Source organism: Podarcis raffonei, chromosome 6 (genome assembly GCF_027172205.1).
Source record: "Podarcis raffonei isolate rPodRaf1 chromosome 6, rPodRaf1.pri, whole genome shotgun sequence".
In the NCBI taxonomy this organism is placed as follows: Eukaryota; Metazoa; Chordata; class Lepidosauria; order Squamata; family Lacertidae; genus Podarcis; species Podarcis raffonei.
In genome coordinates this window covers 70,229,402-70,249,106 of record NC_070607.1, presented here as the reverse complement: position 1 = coordinate 70,249,106, position 19,705 = coordinate 70,229,402, and the positions used below count along the sequence as shown (strand labels likewise).

At 42.3% G+C, this 19,705-nt stretch overlaps 1 protein-coding gene across 10 annotated transcripts in view; it reads right to left on the bottom strand.

The window, feature by feature from the left end:
- Positions 1-19,705, bottom strand: part of TOX2 (TOX high mobility group box family member 2) — a 220,198-nt gene that overhangs the window by 15,860 nt on the left and 184,633 nt on the right. The gene's annotated exons all lie outside the window — the stretch shown is intronic.

Below are 19,705 nucleotides of genomic sequence, written 5' to 3'. Positions count from 1 at the left end.
AATGCTCTTTGCTATAGCTTCTAGTTTACATTAGATGAGTTTATTGTTGTTGATGCTAGAATTTCTTTATTCCTTTCTGTATTGTTTTACTGCTTAGTTGGTTTTTGCATAGTTTTTTATTTGTGATTTGCTTTATTATGTGAGTCATCCTGGGGCAGTTTGCAACATTTCAAGGGACAGGATTCTCTGTGTAACAACCATGATGTTCATAGTACTTGTCCTTCTGGTGTTTTCGAGGTAAGAAAATCTTTGGTGATAAGATAGATTCCTTAAAATACATAGCCTTATGTTTCATATGTCATGATGGCACTCGATTGACAGATAGAACGCCCACCCCATCCAAGACTTGGATTTATAGGCTTGGAGGCTGACAAGCTAGAAATCTCTGAGTGTGAACTTTTTGAATGTTTCTTTTTCAAATAGAGGAGTAAAGCCATCACAGAAATGAGCTATACTGCTTCATGTTGGCAATGATATGAACCCACTTCATTTGCCCTGAAATCAACCAGGGGGCTTCTAGAGGAGTTCCTAGAGAAGTGAAGAAGTAAACTTAACTTTGTAAAGTATGACAAACCATAATGTTACGCATCATTACCATTTCTGTAACTAGAACGGGTATGAATTTCTGTTTAAGCTCATAACTAATAAGGACCAGGTGAGTTAAGAGCTTACAATGTGAATGAAACATGAGCTCAACTTACTGCCTACACTTAAGTCAGATCTGCTTAAATAAATAGGACTAAATTATGTCACATTTATTTCAATGGGTCTACTCTAACTGTGACTAAGCCTGGATCCAAATCGCTTCGTTTTGGACAAATGTAGCTGCCTAATCCAAAGTCAGATACTTGTGATGTCAAATGCTGTACAGCATAACTACCAAGAGAGGAGTCCAACGAAAACTTGACTATTAACATTGGGCAGCAACCCAATGTTAATATTCATTCTGGGAAACCAGACTTTTTATTTAAAAAAAAACTCCTCCAGCTGTCCTCATCTTATTAGAACATCTCAGCAATTGGGATGTTTTCATTTGCATAAAAATTACATGAGATAAAAACTAGATTTAGGCCATTTATATGTAGCTGAAATGAAGGTTTCCAAACTTCTTAACAAGAAAAAAAACTGCTTTGTGGTTAACAAGTGAAGCCAATTTGAGCTTCAAAAACACACCCCAATTTCTTCAGAAGACTCCCAAGAGGATATCAGGTTTGTCAGTGAATAAATTTCCTACTTTTAAAAATTTACTTTAGTTACACTCAGACAGATTTAGCTCCAGGGAGAAGTTGCAGTTTTTTGTAGATAATGATCCTGTTTCTCAAGGTAAAATGTGAGAAGTAGCAGCTTAACAAACATTTGATCTTCATAATCTTAAATTGAATTGAAGTTTGTATGCAGCAAACTCTTAAATCCAGGACAAACAGGTAAATGAAATGATAGTGAGGAATCTATTAATCAGATTAATCATGCATTTCCTTGGGTTCCATGTGCAGTTGCCTCTGGAGAACATTCTCTCTCCTAGTGTAGATAATATTATGACTGTTCAAACATAACAGGGAAAGACAGTAAGAGCAGAGGAATGAATCCTGAACTCCACTGTCCTAAACTGAAACCTTTTGCTCATGTCCCAAATGTTGAAGGAGTAGTGAAACTGACAAGATCTGATCTCCCACAGCTTCTGGTTTATTTATTTATTGAATTTATACATCACTCTATACCTGGAGGTCTCAGGGCGGTTCAGTTTCACACAAAAGGGGATAGCCTTACTCTGGCACATGGGGAAGCTAAGGAGACCATTAAAAACAACAAAATAGGTTTGGTGTATAATGCTGAACAGGTATACTTAAGAAGCATAATGCACTGCCAAAAGAATTTTGTTTAAAAAAGTAAATTTAGAAAATATTATTGAGCTGGCAAGGAACTGGTGTGGGGAACAGACAACTTCAACTTTTGTCTTTTCTTTTCAAAGGGCTACATGAGCCACTCATATGGCTATGGATACTTATTTTCATGTACAAAACCTTCGTCCAAAGCCTTTTAAAGCTCTCAGGGCAAGGAAGGCAAGCATGCTATTAATCTTGATCAATATAAGTGCAGACACTAAACCATGCAAATATCTATATAAGAAGCATTGTTGCACATCTGCAAGTCAGATTTGGATTTTCAAGGGTACAGCTCAAACCACAAAGGGCTGGTTTAGTTCCTTGATATACTTCCAACCTGGAGCAGTCATGTAGATGCAGCTACATAGAGAAAGTAACGCCTACATTTCTTGCACAAGGTACAATACCACCAGCAAATGCTATTTCTTCCACCCAGAAGTGTGTGTATGTCTGTTGAAGGTGACGGGTGGAGGCTGAAAGTATATCGAGAGCCAGGGATGAAAGAGACAATACAAAAATCTTCACTGTTAAAGAATGATCATTTTACTTATTGATTTTTGTAGCAGGTTGATAGCATATTACTGCCAAAATCACATTTTCAACTCATAATCATTCATGTTGGCCTTACAAGAATGTTATGCAATTAACTGTTCATTGCTGTAATGAGCTGCAGAATATCAACTGTTCAGAGACAAAAATTATGATATTTGGTTACTGAAGGATGAAATATTAACAGCCAGCCAATTCAGCAGTTATTGACCTTCCCTTACCTAAGAGTAAGGTAAAGGTAAAGGGACCCCTGACATTTAAGTCCAGTTGCAAACGACTCTGGGGTTGTGGCGCTCATCTCGCTTTAAAGGCCAAGGAAGCCGGCTTTTGTCCGCTTCCACAGACAGTTTTTCCGGGTCATGTGGCCAGCATGACTAAGCCGCTTCTGGCAAAACCAGAACAGCTCACGGAAACACCATTTACCTTCCCGTCGGAGCGGTACCTATTTATCTACTTGCACTTTGACGTGCTTTCGAACTGCTAGGTTGGCAGGAGCAGGGACAGAGCAAAGGGAGCTCACACCATCGTGGGGATTCTAACCGCTGACCATTCGATCGGCAAGCCCAAGTGGTTTAACCCACAGTGGTTTAACCCACAGCGCCACCCGCATCCTGAGTGGCTGTGCAAAGGCTTCCTGATCTGTGGCCCCAGGAACAGGCCACTGCCCTGTGACATCCTGGGGGCCGACCGCCCTGAACCAGATCCATCCCCAAAGCAATTTAGGGGTAGGGCTAAGGCTTCTTAAAACCTTATTCTCAACCTATGATTGAGAGGCTGGGGTAGAGGCATCCTCGCCTCCCCTTTCCAGACGGAGGAATGGGTTGGTAAGCAGAAAGATTCAGCCCTGTGGGATTCTACTCCATTGTGAAGGGCTTCATTGCAGCTTGGCAAGGAAAAGCAACTGGCAGATCAAATTGTTTTGCTAACCAGCTGGGGTGGAAAGACGGAGAAGTCTGGTGGGGAGGAGAGGCTGGCTGAGAAAAGCATCCATTCCCCTCTCCCACGAAGATGCAGCTGCCTACTAGGTCCCTCCCTTTCGTGATTTCTCCTCCCTGCCCCATGCCTGCTTTTTCTTTCTCCATCAAGCCCCCTCCCCTTCAAGCTTTGCATCAATCTCAGAAGCCTAATGAGCCATGTTGACCTGGGGGTCTCTCAACCCAACTTGACCAATGCCCTGATTTCCTGAATCAGCCTTATTTGATTTGGGCCTTGGATGAATCTGATGCACAGCCCTATCTGGGAGTCCTCTTTTCTTCTTCAAGCAAACAGGAAGTGGGAGGGCGAGATTTGTGTTCCATACAGTCAAATAAATTGCAAGTGAGATGTTTATGTTGCACTTGCAAATGCCTCCTTTAGAACATATAGAGCAAAATCCCTAGTTCAGGCACAGAATATGGTGCTCAAGTCTATCCAAATGAATGAAGATCCCATGGAAGCTGTTTTTAAAGCATATCTTAGATTTCTCTAAAATTACTCATTTATCTGCTCCGTGCTGAGACCGAAATAATCAAGATTGGCAAAAGGAAAGTATGGAATTACTGGAATTTTCTGTCCCATAAAATTAATATGCCTTTTGCTCTAGTCATGCTTTTCTTGTGTGCAGGGGAACTGTGCAGTCACTGTAAAGTGAGGCCAACTGTTTAGCCTCATTCCCCAAGACACATCTCTGTCCTGAAATAAGCATGCCATGTGCATCATTGTCAGCAAGGTGTCCCAATTGCATGTAATCCCTACCCATGAGCAGGAGCTTGTCCATTTCACTTCATTTACAGGAAATTGTGAGCCACTCTCCATTTTCCCAGGAAGTGGCTGCAAAGCCAGGGGCAAGGCTGCCCTGCAGGCACTAAAGGAATGTGTGACTAGAACTTTTGTCAAAATAGTATCAGCAAAAATATATGCTTTAATACTCAATCAGTAGCACTGAACTGGGCTTGTAAAACTGAAGCCCTGATCTACAGATCTACTGAAAGACATGCATTTTGTTTCGGATATAAATAAAGTGTTTCTGTAATCTGTGTCCATCTGTAAAGTAAAAATAGAGCTATGAGTCATAAACCTGCCATGGAAGGTGATATGGTTTTAGCTACTAATTTTAGACCTTATAACTACATCCAGGCTGCTCTTAGCAGCTGAATTATATTTGGGATTTTGACCACATTCTCCTTGGGCCAAGTCTCATGACTGTCCATGGTGAGGCTGGCTCCTTTTGCAAATATGGAAGTTTACCATTTGTGTGCACAAGTCAGTCATGAAAACTCTGCACACACTGATTTTTGGCATGCCACTGGGAGTCTTCCACAAGTACCACTATCAGCAGCATTGTAAAAGAAAAGGTGTGCACATGCATGGCATCAACCTGCATGTGGTCACTGGCATGTGGTACCATTGGCTTCAAGCACCAGCTCCCATCCAAGAGGGATGCCCTTCCTGTCTCCATTTAAAAATTTCACTCAAGTAATATAAAACTCTTTTGTTTGACAAACGAGGCCTTTGGGCCTTAAGCTTCAATTGACAATTTTTTGATTAAAGTCCTGAACTATTGATCCTTGTACACAATTACTTACACACACACACACACACACACACACACACTGATCCCATTCTGGGCTGCAAAAAGGGAGAAAGGCAGGGCTAGATTCAGTCCCCACTCTATCCCTTAAAAGGTGGGTGGCACTATTAGAATTAACCGCGCAGACCATCTGTTAAGGGATATTGGTGCGGCCCCAATATATCAAGGATCACTGCTCTGGGATTTCTATTACGGGCAGATTACCTGGACTGCACTGGAACTTAATGCTATAAATATAAGCTAATTGGTGGAGCTAGCAAGAAGCGAAAGCTCCGTTCTCTTGAAGGACTTCATCTCACTCCAGGATACACAAGCACTCCTGTTCCCTCCTTCCTCCCACCAATAGGATGGAACTGAATGAATGTGTGTTGTTGTTGTTTTATTTTAATTGGTATTGAGGGCTACAAGACACTTTGCCTTCACATTTTACTCCTAACAACCATAATCATATGTTTGTGAGCAGGTGAATCTGACAATGCTAACCGTGAACAGCCCCTCAATATGAGTGTCAATATAAATGTCAATATATCTTTTAAACCCACAATACTGACAGGCCTTGATTTTTCTTAATACTGTTTCGACTCTTGCTTTGGTATGTAACTATAGTAGAGAATAAAAGGGGGCATGCACAATAACTCACAGTGGGCTGTGCATATATGTGCTCAGTAAAAGACTGCAACTGCACCAGCACACTCCACCTATTGCAAAAAATAAAATAGAAATGTTTGTGTGTATGTGCGTGCATGCACACACACACACGGTATGCTCTCAAATGCATACAAGTGTCATGCACAAAAAGAACACACAGTATGCATTACACACGAACACATGCGCAACTTGTGAAGGGACGGGGAGGAGGGAGTACGTGTACCCTCCTACCCCTTTTGTGCATGTGTGCACGTACCTCCCACTCTTTCCCTCCTACCATTTCTTCTTAATCTATCTGGCAACTAATGGCAAGAATTATAGGTAAGGAGGAGGTTGGCAGGCTTTCTATGACAAGCACAGCTTCCAGCAATCACCTCAAAGGTGGGGAAGGCATCCGCTGAGCATCTGCTCAGCCCAATCCAACCTCCCACTGCTAGTCTTTGGCAAGTGCTGCGTGGGCATCAGCTACGAGGCTGGCTTGATCCCTCATTATTTTTCTGCAAGTTAAGGGGGGACTCAACTATAGATAGAAATCTTCTCCAGTTTCTCTTCTTTGTTGTCCAAATGGATACAGATTCTGCATTTCAAACCATTAAAAGATTGCCTTCTGTTCCAATAGAACATGCTTTTTGTTTATAGCATTGCAAAATATCCTCTTTCCAGGATCCTCAAAAGGGCACACTCATTGTGGTTTTGTGGTACACTGATTTAAATGTAATTGATTGAGAGCCAGATGGTTAGTTCAAACTGGAATACCACATGAGTCTCTGCAGTACGAAAATGATTCAACATGCAGCACATAGTTTAGATTTTACCATGCACTCAACTGAAGAAAATGTTGAATGTTGTCCAGAGGACCTATATTTAAGGCTTGGAATGAATCAGTTAAGAGCTAGAACACAAGATTCTGAAAGGGACCTTTCCCCCTTTCTGCTTTTCCCCTTCCTGCTCAACCTGCTGAGGACATAAAAAGAGGTGGAGGATGTAGCTGGAGATCGAAAAGCCAGTTGGGTGGGTTTTCCCCACAACAGGCCCACCACCTTTCGCAGTTAAATAAAACAATAAAAACTTTGTTGACAATCTAGCAATGAATATTCTTGTTCTAAGAGTTAACATTCCACACTTCTTTTTTGATTACACAATGCATAAGACAGTTTTGCCACTTCGGATCATTTCATTTCTCCCCCACCCCTGTCTGGTAGATAAAAGTGAAATTTCCTTTCAAAGTCAAACTAAACCCCAGTCAACTGCAAGTTCTATTGCCTTCCTCTCTATTAATATTAGAATTCCAGACTCTAACAAATAAGATTGTTATTGCTTATATTTTTATTTCTATCGTTTTAACCCTTTATGCTATTATATCTCGTCCTTGCCTGTAAGACATATCTGGTAATTTGCTTATTTGACTTCTGTATATGAAAGCATAGTATCTACCTGTATGCCCTTTTAAAACAACTGTGCTGACTGACAAGCTTTCACTTGCAGAAAGACTTACTTGCTTTGTATGTGTTAACATCATTTACCTGTGGCCCTGTTTAGAAACTGTACTTACTGTGGCATCTTATTGACTCTAATAATGGGAAGTGTGTGGCTAAAATCCCACTTGACACCCTGAAAATCCAGGGCAAAATGTGAACAGCACTTCCTACCAGAGCTGCTTAAAAACCATCCGTGTTAAAAGAGCTTTGCAAGGAGATTCATTTAAATACTGACTGAACTAGCCTTCTTTCTAATTTAATCATCTATTCCCCTAGAGATATTAATTCCAGACATTTATCAGATTTAAAGATTTTTTTAAAAAAAATATTCTGCATGTTTCCCCAGATAATCTGCCATGCCAGTGGGTTTATTTTTCTATTCGTCAGCTGGAGCATTCATTAGTCATTAAGGGACTGGGTGGGTGTTGGGAAGGAGCAGAGGGGAGCAAATATGTTACTGATTATTGGGAGGAGGGAGAAATCAGAGTTGATGGAAGCATATGTCAGAGTCGCAATCCTGACGCCTCTGTATCTTAGCAAAGCAACTAGTAATTGTGCCATAATGAAATGTTCCGTTTTGATAACCAGTTAATTAGACAAGACAATTATTCCAAACCCCTCTGACGCCCACAGAACCGCTCTATGTCAAGCGCACATGCTGAACGACAGGAGTAGCTGTTATTGGTAAACTTTGGATTCCAGCCTGCTTGTTTCAAATAGAGCAATGCTGTATAGTGTAACTAATGAATGCTAAGCGAACTGGGCTTCTCACGTTAAAATTCTCCTCCTGTATCACAGGGATTAAGGCAGAACATAAGGTATGGCAGGACATAAATCCTGCCAGCAGCACCTACCAGCTACTGAAAACAAAAAGCTAATTATTGTCACTGACTTTCTAAGAGAACAGAGGACCAAACTAGATGTGATTATTAAATCTTCGCATTTAACATGCAGGTTTTAAAAAGACGCAAAAGAAGCATCAGATGGATAGAGCTAATAGCGATCAGGGTTACGGCAAGTGCAGAGAGTTGGATTTAATCCTTTCCTCCTGGGTTGTGACCTGGAAGTGAAAACGCCCTCCTCTTAAAAGTTCCATCCATGCTTGCTGAAGCCGCAATAATTATAAGCAGCTCTTAGCTGATGCCACATGCATTTTTTAAAACCTGCACATTGAATGGAAAGATGCATTTAACGTCCTGACTAGTTTGGACACGGGTGGCACTGTGGTCTAAACTACTGAGCCTAGGGCTTGCCGATCAGAAGGTTGGCAGTTCAAATCCCCGCGATGGGGTGAGCTCCCGTTGCTCGGTCCCTGCTCCTGCCAACCTAGCAGTTCAAAAGCACATCAAAGTGCAAGTAGATAAATAGGTACTGCTCCCACGGGAAGGTAAATGGCATTTCCGTGCGCTGCTCTGGTTTCGCCAGAAGCGGCTCAGTCATGCTGGCCACATGACCCGGGAAAACTGCGGACAAATGTTGGCTCCCTCGGCCAGTGAAGTGAGATGAGTGCCGCAACCCCAGAATCGTTTGCGACTGGACTTAACTGTCAGGGGTCCTTTACCGTTACCTAGTTTGGACTGCAGACTCTGCTTACAAGATAAATTAGAGGTGGGGATCCTCAAGTTCAGGGGCCAAAGGTATTGCTCCAAGCTTCTCTATCTGGCCCTCAGGATTTTATCCACCCTCTTCCCCTCATCAGCCCTGCTTCACGCCCTCCTTCCATGCTTTCCCCTGGCTGTAGCACATCCTTGAACTCTGGTAGTGATTTCTGCTTGTCCGAATGGAGAATAGAGGAGGATGTGCAACTGTTTGCAGAAACAAGCACACTGCACAAAGGTAAAATTTAATTTGTTGTTTCACCCACTTTTGCCTCTGGCCCCCCGCAACAGTGACATATGGCCCTCCAAAGGTTGTCCAGAAAAGACAGTGACCCTTAGGCTAAAGAAGGCTCTCCACCTCTATGATAAATGTAGTGGTAGCTTTTCTTGACCTCAGGCTTGGTTGTTCCTGCCCACAAACAGTTTCAGAAGGCAAGCTGCTCTGTCCCCAAATTACTTGTTATAAACACACACACCATGTAATATATATAAATTACTGCATATGGAATTGTTTTAACTGTTTTTACATATGTAACCGTTTTAGTGGTGCAGTAAAAAAAACTGCTTGCACATTTGCAAAGCTAAACAGGGTCCGGTCCGATTTCAAATTGGATAGGGGATGGAGTTTCCTGCATTGCAGGGGGTGGACTAGATGACCCTTGGGGTCCCTTCCAGCTCTATAATTTTATGATTCTGATATGCTATTGCTCTATTTTAAATAGCTCTGGAATGCCTCATGGGAAGTGAGACATTCATGAAATAAATAAACGTGACTCTCCTCTTTAACCTCGTCATGGCAGAGTACCTCACGCAGTGGTGGAGAGATGCTGGATAAGGAAGTAAACTTTCAGACATTTCCCCTTCTAGCATTTTGCACACAAGGGACAATTCAGAACCTTGGTTTGTTCCAAGAGAGAACGGAGGATCAAACTGAAGAGGGAGTAACAGCATTTAATTATCCTTAGAGATATTCAAAGAAGAGTGAACTCAAGAACAGTTCATGCTAATGTTGAACAAAGCAGAAGCTCTTCCACCTCTAAGTAGAAGTCAAAAGAAGTGCGGTGGATCCTTAGAGACTAACCACTCAATTGTGAATTTAGCTTTTGCAGGCAATTGCTAATCGTGATTAACATCTGCATCATCCCATGAATGCAAAGAGCGCACTTGGACAACAGGACTTCCCCCTATTCCTTCCCCCTGCCCCCATGTGCTCCCTAAACTTGTTCTGGCTTTCCCCCCAAGTCTCAGGAGCAGATCTGGGGAGGGCTGCAGAACACATGCAGGAAAAGCAGGGGGAATCCAATTGCACAAGTGGAAATCTTTACATGGATGGGACAGTTACTTAGCCCTACACTGGATACAAGCCCCAGTCTCTTAGCCATGACACTATAGCATGCATGATGTGGGATTCATAGAGGTATGCTCTTTCTGCTAACATGCATATTCCTCTGGAGTTCATCTACACAGAAAACTGAGGTGCACTCTGGGTTCTCGCTGGCGGAAGTGTACATAAGGGAGTCACTCAAGTCTAAACAGTACAGAAGCGAAGTGCTTACTTGGATGTACCCTGTTCAGTTTATATGAACACAGCAACAAACAATCGGACAGGGGGCTCAACCAGCCCAAAGTGAGAGATTGAATCTGGGGTCTTCAGCATGTAAAGCACACATTTGACCACTGAACTGCAGGCCTTGCCCTAAAGGGAAATAGGAAATCACCTTGTACCGCGTCAGATCATTTGTCCAGCTACCTCAGTATTGGATTTTTTTGATTGGCAGAAACTCTCTAGGCTCAGGCAGAAGTATTTTGTATCACTTGCTACCTGACCCTTTTATTAATTAGAGATACCATGTGTTGAACCTTCTGGGTCCTGAGTTATGGTGCCTCCCTGAGCATGAGTAATGGGCTCTTGTGTAAGTTTTAAGCAGTGGTTTCAGAGGGGACCATTTCCCAGCTCTACCTGCAGATGCCCAGGACTGAGACTGGGTTCTTCTACATGCACAGCATGCTGTCTACCATTGGGTTATGGATTTTTTCAGTAGCAATGGCCATATCTTTTGCAGCAATAGGGGAAAACCTATCAAGAAAAGCAGTATCAGCATAATTAAATGGCCTTGCATTGCTCCAGGCTACTTCGAGCTAGAAGTAATAAATTTGAGGCTTGCAAATGTAAAAATGAGTGGTATCTTGTAAATGGGAACCACTCTGAAGTTATCATTTAAATAAAACTAGCTGTCAGTAAGCATACCTAAAGGCACAACTGCAGAATGTGGTGATTGACAAGATACGCAGAATGGTTTAAGGATATTTCTGGGATATGCCCAGTAGTACCAGAGCCTTGGGAGAAGTAGTCTGGAAATGAATGGAAGAGTGCTGTCACAACTCGCAAACAATACTTTTCAATCAGCTATTATACAGTAATGGAAGAAACACTTAAAAAAAAGTAATAAATGTGCAAGCATTTCTCTTAGGTATCTTCCCCCAATAATTTCCCATTTAAGGTGCAATGGGAAAAACACCTGCCCGTTTAGTTCCCATTTATAGAACTTCGCATTCTCCATGGCTGCATTTAATGGGACAAACTATAGGTCTTGAATAACAAGCAGTGAGCAGAGGGGCAGGGTGGAAATACAGTGCCTTTGAATGAAACCTTTGGGACAGAGAAGAGGAGCTTGTGGTTCTCCAGATGTTGTTGGACTGCAACTTACATCATCCACAACCATTGTGCTGGCTGGGGCTGATGGCGGTTGAAATCCAACAACATCTGGAGAGCCACACTCCTCCACTTTGCATACTCCATTACTCCCTTGTGCACCCATCCATTAATGGTGTCATTTCAACCCTATATGACATATGCACAGACCCCAGTTCCTTCTATTCCTAGTTTAGTATTATAGCACACAGCTGGAAGCACGGAAAATGTTCAAGAAACATTTCTGATGCTACCCTTGCTTGGTAGTGGTGTGGGCCATGTTGCTGGCAATCATATGCTGAAGTTTTGGATTTCTCCACTGTTTTGTATGGGCAGAGGTGAGAACTGGTGGAGGGGGAAGAAAATAAAAGCTTTGGAAGGAAACAGGAAATTTAATTTCCAGACATTACAAGGGACAATTTGTAACTTAGTGTTCTTCTGCCTCTGTGAGTATGCCCAGGATCTCATTGTTCCCCTTTCATGTCAGTCACAGTAGTGACTTTCTTCATTAGCAAAGAACAATGGGGGGCAAGAGAAGGCTGGTTTCTCACTACACAGTTGGGCAGAATATTGCCTGCGGACTATATTTGTATCTTCAGCTCTCTGAGGGTATACACTGGGCTAAAAAGAAAATCAAATCAAACTGGGAACCAGGTGGCACATCCCAAATCCTGGCAAAATCCATATGGCAATGCTAATTTCAATGCAAATAAGTGGCTCCCAACCCTCTGCTTGCCTTGTAACATCAATACAGGGACATAGTAACTCCCTGACTTTAAGCACAAAGTCTGGAAATAGGCCTGGCTAGGAGAGGGAGAAGGATAACAATCCCTCACATTTCCTGCCAATTTTCCAATGACCCTCCCAATCTCCACATTTGTATTGCCTCAACAAACTTGGATCTAGGAACATGGGTTGAGGTGTCATCAAGTTGTAAACTAACTCTTATTTGTTAACAGACGGGAATCTCAAACCACAGTTCAATCTTAAAGGTAAAGGTAAAGGGACCCCTGACCATTAGGTCCAGTCGTGACCGACTCTGGGGTTGCGGTGCTCATCTCGCTTTATTGGCCGAGGGAGCCGGTGTACAGCTTCCGGGTCATGTGGCCAGCATGACTAAGCCACTTCTGGCGAACCAGAGCAGCGCACGGAAATGCCGTTTACCTTCCTGCTGGAGTGGTACCTATTTATCTACTTGCACTCTGATGTGTTTTTGAACTGCTAGGTTGGCAGGAGCAGGGACCAAGCAATGGGAGCTCACCCCGTCACGGGGATTCGAACCGCCAACCTTCTGATCAGCAATCCCTAGGCTCTGTGATTCAACCCACGTCCCTGTATATAATACTAGTTGGCTGCATTGCCCTTTTAGACACAGGTTTCCTTGGATAAAGTTTGTTACTTTGTGAGGGGTGTATGTGTGTGAGAGAGAGATCTGCAGATAAGATTGCCAACCTTCTGATCGGCAAGTCCTAGGCTCTGTGGTTTAACCCACAGCGCCACCCACGTCCCTTAGTTCAATCTTAGGTCGTTTCAAAATCGTGATACTTGCAACAAATCACAGTTTACATAGTTCAGATGTCACAGAGGACTGTGGTTAATTCTAAAGCTACTGGTCTCCCCCTTGCATATGTGGGGAAGAGGTGAGAGCTTGCAAGCACAAGGCATGTGCAAGCTCGTCTTTAAAGTGCTAAAATATGGTTGAGCATTATGTCCAAACTGAGCCATGATGTGCTTGCTGCATGGCCAGAACGGAGGCAGAAGCTAAACATTTCCCCTGCCCTCACCATTTACAGTAATGGTGGTTTTCTGTTTTTCACGGAAGTTAAGAGAGTTAACTAGAAAGACAGACCATATATGGGGGGGGGGGGAGCATAAAGTGTAAATGCCCTGGAGTTTTAATAATCTCATGTAAGTGATGCAGGATGAGCAGTGATGAACAATTGGAAGTTCAGTGTCAGGGTACACAGTTGGAGTGAGTTGGTTCACATTAAAGGAGAAAAATGAAATAGTCAGAAATGGTCGACTCCATCAATACAGATAAATAGCTCGGAGCCTTTAGGGGAAAAGGTGTCAAAGCAAGATGTGCCTGTCACTTGGTGAAAAGCATTAAGGAGAATCAAATCATCACATCTAGGTGTTGCCAAATATAAGAAATAGGCAGGCAAAGACTTGGGGACAGCTCCAGTTATTAAAGAAAGGGTGGGCTAAGAGACATTTGTCCCTATTTTTTTGCATATATAGGAAGTAATATTAGGAGAGGGTGAGAACTGTAGGCAGAAACCTCAGAATTACCAGAGAATTAAAAAGTTGATAAGTAATTAAATGACCACCAGGAGATCTTAAGGCTTGGGTTAGCAGATATTGGCGTCATCTATCCAATTTCAGTGAAATATACCCGTATATAATGGTGGACAGAGCTGTGGTCATTGCTATAAACTGAAGCCAAGCTAGTCAAGACTCCTTGGAACAGATTTGGACAGTCCCAGTTCCTCTAGATGGTGCTACTGTTAACCAGTTTTAAGCCTCTTGATTTCTGCTTACGACAGTTGGCACTAAAATAAATAAATAAAGTAAAATAAACCCCTATTTCTTGTCCAGAGCAGTGTCATCTTTGTCTGATTAGATGACTTTATTTCAATCTAGAATTAAGATCTGCTACAGCTAATGTCAAATCAGTCTACTTGGTATCATTGCGAATTTAGGGAGAGATTTGTTTTAAGGCAGAGAAAATACACATTGTGGCAAGGCATTCTGTGAGCTCTTAAAGAGGAAGCAGGGAGCTGAAAGCAGATTACTTGGGGCAGGTACTTCGCTGGATGATAACAGCTGAATTAGCATTTTATTTTTTAGTCAAATACAAACTATCTCTACAGGAACAGCTGCTAAACTATCTGCAAGGTTCAAAGAGTAATATAATAATAATTATTTTTTTTTTCTTCACTGGCACATCCTTTAGATTCCTGTGTAAGCCTCTTAGGAAAGGCTATGCCAGCTGGTAAAGAATGAAGATTATAATGTACTCAAAAGCACAGAGGCAGAGTAGTGAAGGCATTCAAAGTTGGGAGCTCCCCCCTCCTCCCACCCCGTCCCCATTTGTGCCGAGTAAGACTAATGCTTGAAAGGGTTAAGGCGAGGGAGGAAATTGTGCAACTTGCAGAACAGGTGTCCTTGTTGAAAACCCAAGGACGGGGAGATTGCTAATCCTGTATTCCACAGCATGATCAAATCACCAAGCAACAGATATAAATAAAAAAAGGCAGGAAATGAGGAATTTAGATATAAGTGTGTCAGCGAGAAAATGAAGATTCATTGTGAAGAGGCTGGGGAGAGAGAGAAGAAAAAGGAACAATATGACAGAAGGCACAACTGACAAACAAAAATATTGGAGAGACAATCTTGGCAAAAAGGCAGACAAAAGGCAGCAGCATCTACATTGAACACAGCCCTGTGTTATTATTGTTATTTTACACACACACACACCCTTTGCATTAGAAAAAAAGATGAGGTTTTCCTCTCTAGGTTTGCTTTGTCATAAATGTGAGCAAGAACTAAACCAAAATAATAAAGCTGCCATGAAAAAGAAGCCAGCTTCACTTTGTTTACTTTGTCACTGGGAGGAAAGTAAATTTGCTTTGTGGGAGCAGCAGCACCTGTTCCAAAGCACATAAACCTCTCTGGCTTTGATACTTCAAGTGTATGCAGCCATTTAGCAGCCCGCAAAAAACTTAACCCTCTGTGTGCTGAACAGTTTGTAGCAGTTTCCTGGCTTAGTGCACATCAAAATAATACGTATCTAACACCCAGCCAGCTGTAGGGAAATATTAAGTGCCCTGGCTTGCCAAGTTGTAGACTAATCATGGCTGCGAGAGGAAAGAGAGAACTCTATGGACTTTCCCTTTGTTAGCCTGTAGACAGTGAACAGTGTGAATAGTGCACTGCAGAGTGAAATTTATAGGGGGCTGCTTAAGAGACTGCCATGCCAAATGAAATTGTGCTGATGAAAAATCAGCTGACATCCAATATGCATGACTCGACAAGACACCAACTCTAGTCTTCTGCGTTCCAAGCCCTGGGTTCCTGACCACTTGTCTTTTTCTATCTTCATGACAATTAAGCAGAACTTCTACGACTGCTAATCCAGCAAACTAGGTACAATAAATTAGCAATTAATCTGCAAAGATTGCTCAGGTGATTAAACTTGTAGTGATTTAACTACAAACAAATAAATCTCAAAATAAATTTATAAAAGCATAAACCCAGCTGCTGAAATCAGCTGCTTCCAAAGGAAGTTCTTAAAACTGTTTTATATCAAGCCTTCCTAAACAAATGGATAATAGTTCAAGGTCTCTTCACTTATAAGGAAGCCAGTTTCCTGATCCGCTGAGGTTGGGTTTACCCATGTGGCAAATTCTCTGCTCATATGGCAAGAAACTGATTGACAGCTGCATGAAAAGCTACTTCATACGGAGCCAGACCACTGGCCCATGTATGGCACTATCATCTACTGGCAGTAGCTCTCAAAGGTCTCAGGTCTTCCATCTTTGTTACTATTTTATCACATTTTATCCCACCCTTCCTCCACAGTTTGTAGCAGTTTCCTGGCTTAGTGCACATCAAAATAATACGTATCTAACACCCAGCCAGCTGTAGGGAAATATTAAGCGCCCTGGCTTGCCAAGTTGTAGACTAATCATGGCTGCAAGAGGAAAGAGAGAACTCTATGGACTTTCCCTTTGTTAGCCTGTAGACAGTGAACAGTGTGAATAGTGCACTGCAGAGTGAAATTTATAGGGGGCTGCTTAAGAGACTGCCATGCCAAATGAAATTGTGCTGATGAAAAATCAGCTGACATCCAATATGCATGACTCGACAAGACACCAACTCTAGTCTTCTGCGTTCCAAGCCCTGGGTTCCTGACCACTTGTCTTTTTCTATCTTCATGACAATTAAGCAGAACTTCTACGACTGCTAATCCAGCAAACTAGGTACAATAAATTAGCAATTAATCTGCAAAGATTGCTCAGGTGATTAAACTTGTAGTGATTTAACTACAAACAAATAAATCTCAAAATAAATTTATAAAAGCAGAAACCCAGCTGCTGAAATCAGCTGCTTCCAAAGGAAGTTCTTAAAACTGTTTTATATCAAGCCTTCCTAAACAAATGGATAATAGTTCAAGGTCTCTTCACTTATAAGGAAGCCAGTTTCCTGATCCGCTGAGGTTGGGTTTACTCATGTGGCAAATTCTCTGCTCATATGGCAAGAAACTGATTGACAGCTGCATGAAAAGCTACTTCATACTGAGCCAGACCACTGGCCCATGTATGGCACTATCATCTACTGGCAGTAGCTCTCAAAGGTCTCAGGTCTTCCATCTTTGTTACTATTTTATCACATTTTATCCCACCCTTCCTCCACAGAGTTCAGGGTGACATAAATGTCCTGCTTTTATCCTAATAACATTCCCACAAGGTAGGTTTGGTTGAATAAAGGCCCCAGGTTACCCAATAAGCTTCAGGGCAAGAGCAGTTACAGGAACAGAGGTCTATGACCAATCCTCCAACTTCTACAACACACTGCCTCTGGCTCTTTTTAACTGGAGATGTGAGGACTGAACCTGGGATCTTCTGCATGCAAAGCACAACCTATCCTGTGATCAGTTGAGCTGTATGGTTATTGCATTTTACCATATGATGGACATGGTTGTGTGAATCAGGACTTGGACAAAACAAAGCAAGCCAGTGACTGCTCTGATTCCCAGCATGAGATGAAGAAGATCAAACAAACTCCCGGAAGAGTGATCTCAGGGAGACCTCCCATGAAAATAAGGAGATTGCCCACCTCCCACTAGTCATCAGCATCCCTTGCCACTCCAGCAAGGGCTGCGTGCATTTCCAGTGACTAAGGAATTGCAGGTAAACACTATGACTCCCAGCCCTACCAATAATCCCCTCTCCGCAAAAATGCAAAGGGGTTGGGAGGGGGCAGGATGAAGCTTCTATCTTGCCAACTTACAGAGATCCAACTATGAAACATATTCCGAGTCACAAGCTCATTGGTCCAGAAAGTCCAGAAAGGACTCTCGGTGTTTTGCCATCCTGTTATTCACTCCACATGATCAAGATTGTGGAGGGATAGAGAGAGAGAGAGCCCAGCCAAGCATGCTGCCTCCTGTCCACATTTGGAGCTTGCCTGCAAAAAGGAAAGCATTCTGAACATGCCCGTGCTCTTTCGTGGTTGGGAATTCTGCACAATCACACACATGGAAGATGGATCAAGCAAACCAAACGATTCAAATTACAAGAAAGGCGATTCTAACTATACATTACTAAGAACGTTGTAACAGTTACAGATAGGTAGCCGTGTTGGTCTGCCATAGTCAAAACAAAAAAATTTTTTCCCTTCCAGTAGCACCTTAAAGACCAACTAAGTTAGTTCTTGGTATGAGCTTTCGTGTGCATGCACACTTCTTCAGATACACTGAAACAGAAGTTGCCAGATCCTTCTATATAGTGAGAAGGTGGGGAGAGGTATTACTCAGAAGGGTGTAAGACCTATTGCAGTCGTTAAGAGTCGTCAACAGGCTCATCACAGCTATCTGCCAATCACCCATTCCCACCACCCTTCTGAGTAATACCCCTCCCCACCTTCTCACTATATAGAAGGATCTGGCAACTTCTGTTTCAGTGTATCTGAAGAAGTGTGCATGCACACGAAAGCTCATACCAAGAACTAACTTAGTTGGTCTTTAAGGTGCTACTGGAAGGAAAAAAATTTTTTTGTTTTAACGTTGTAACAGTAAGAGCTGTTCGGCGGTGGAATGGACTACTGCAGAAGATGGCAGACTCTTGTTCACTGGAGGTTTTAAAGCATACGTCAGAGATTACGTAGTTCTGATTCCTGCATTGCAGGGGGTTGGACTACATGACCCTTGAGGTTCCTTCCAACTCCATTTTCTAATTATTTTTGTATGCCACCTCTCATCCAAAGATCCCAGGGTTGGTCACAACAGAAAAACAATTCTATGACTTTATGGAGAGCTTTATGCATGCTTAGAAGGGTTTCTTTTGCGGACAAGCACAGAATGTATGGACAGGATGGTGGTGAGCTATACCTTGCCTGGGGACAGTGTGTACAGCACCACTCTTTCCATGTGAACTTAATTGTGTGGAGGGAATAATGTTGAATTAGGGATAGGATGAAGGGATCAAATGTCAAATGCTAATCCCAGACAAATCAAAAGCAAAGCCATCCAGGAACTAATCTATTATTCCTTCAACACAATCCAGATCTCAGTGTGCCAAAAGCAGAGATCAACCGCACTGCAGAAATATGGCCATGGAGTATATAGCTCTATATGACTTTAGCAAAAGAAGCAAGACAGACTAAAAGAGGGAATATATACAATACGTTCATAACTTTTACATGTGCTACTGTAAAACATGCACCTAAGATTGTTTTAGGGACTTAGACTGTGCCTCTGAAATGCTTAGTAACTACCATCTGCCATGTCTGAAGCAGCTTTTACAGCTTTTTAAAATTGTTTCGAAGCAGGTAAAAGGCATCTGCTTTCATGTAGCCTTTTATGCTTTCTTACTCTTCAAAAACCACTTTCCCTTGGACTATGCTCAATCTCTCCCGCCAGCAGATGGCACGGGAATCTGTGGTCCTCTATAAGTTGATGGACTACAACTCTGAAAACGGGAGGGGGGGCTAATGGAAGTCACAGACCAACAACCTTTGCTAGGTCACATTTTCCCCACCCCATTTCCTTCCAGCACATTCAATAATGAAACATTCAATAATTATTTTAGAAATTCACCAGACCCCGTGCAATCTGAGCTTTGCTTTAGTCTCTTTTCCTGCTTTGCTGACTTGCATTTCATATGACCATGGGAAGGGGTTGCAATTAGGAATCTAAAACAGGATTTATCCCCTGAAATGAGGTCCTCTCTGGTGTTTATAAGGTCATCGAGTTTCTAGTACTATATCAAAGGGTCTAGTGCCAAGGCATCAGTAAGCGGGGAGGCTAGCCCTACGCTGCTCTACACAAATAATTATCTGTACACAGGCAAAGAGTAACGGAGTAATCATCAATGCTCCATTCAAGTGAGCTATAAAAGTGCAGAAAGTTAGAAAACTACATCAGAATTAAAAAAGAAAGACATTGGCCTCATTAAAGTTAAACATATTCATGGTACTTGTCACCTACACAAAACAATATAAAATGCAGAACCATTTTCAAACACATTTTAATTTAAATTGGTTTCTCCACCTGCTTCTCCTTT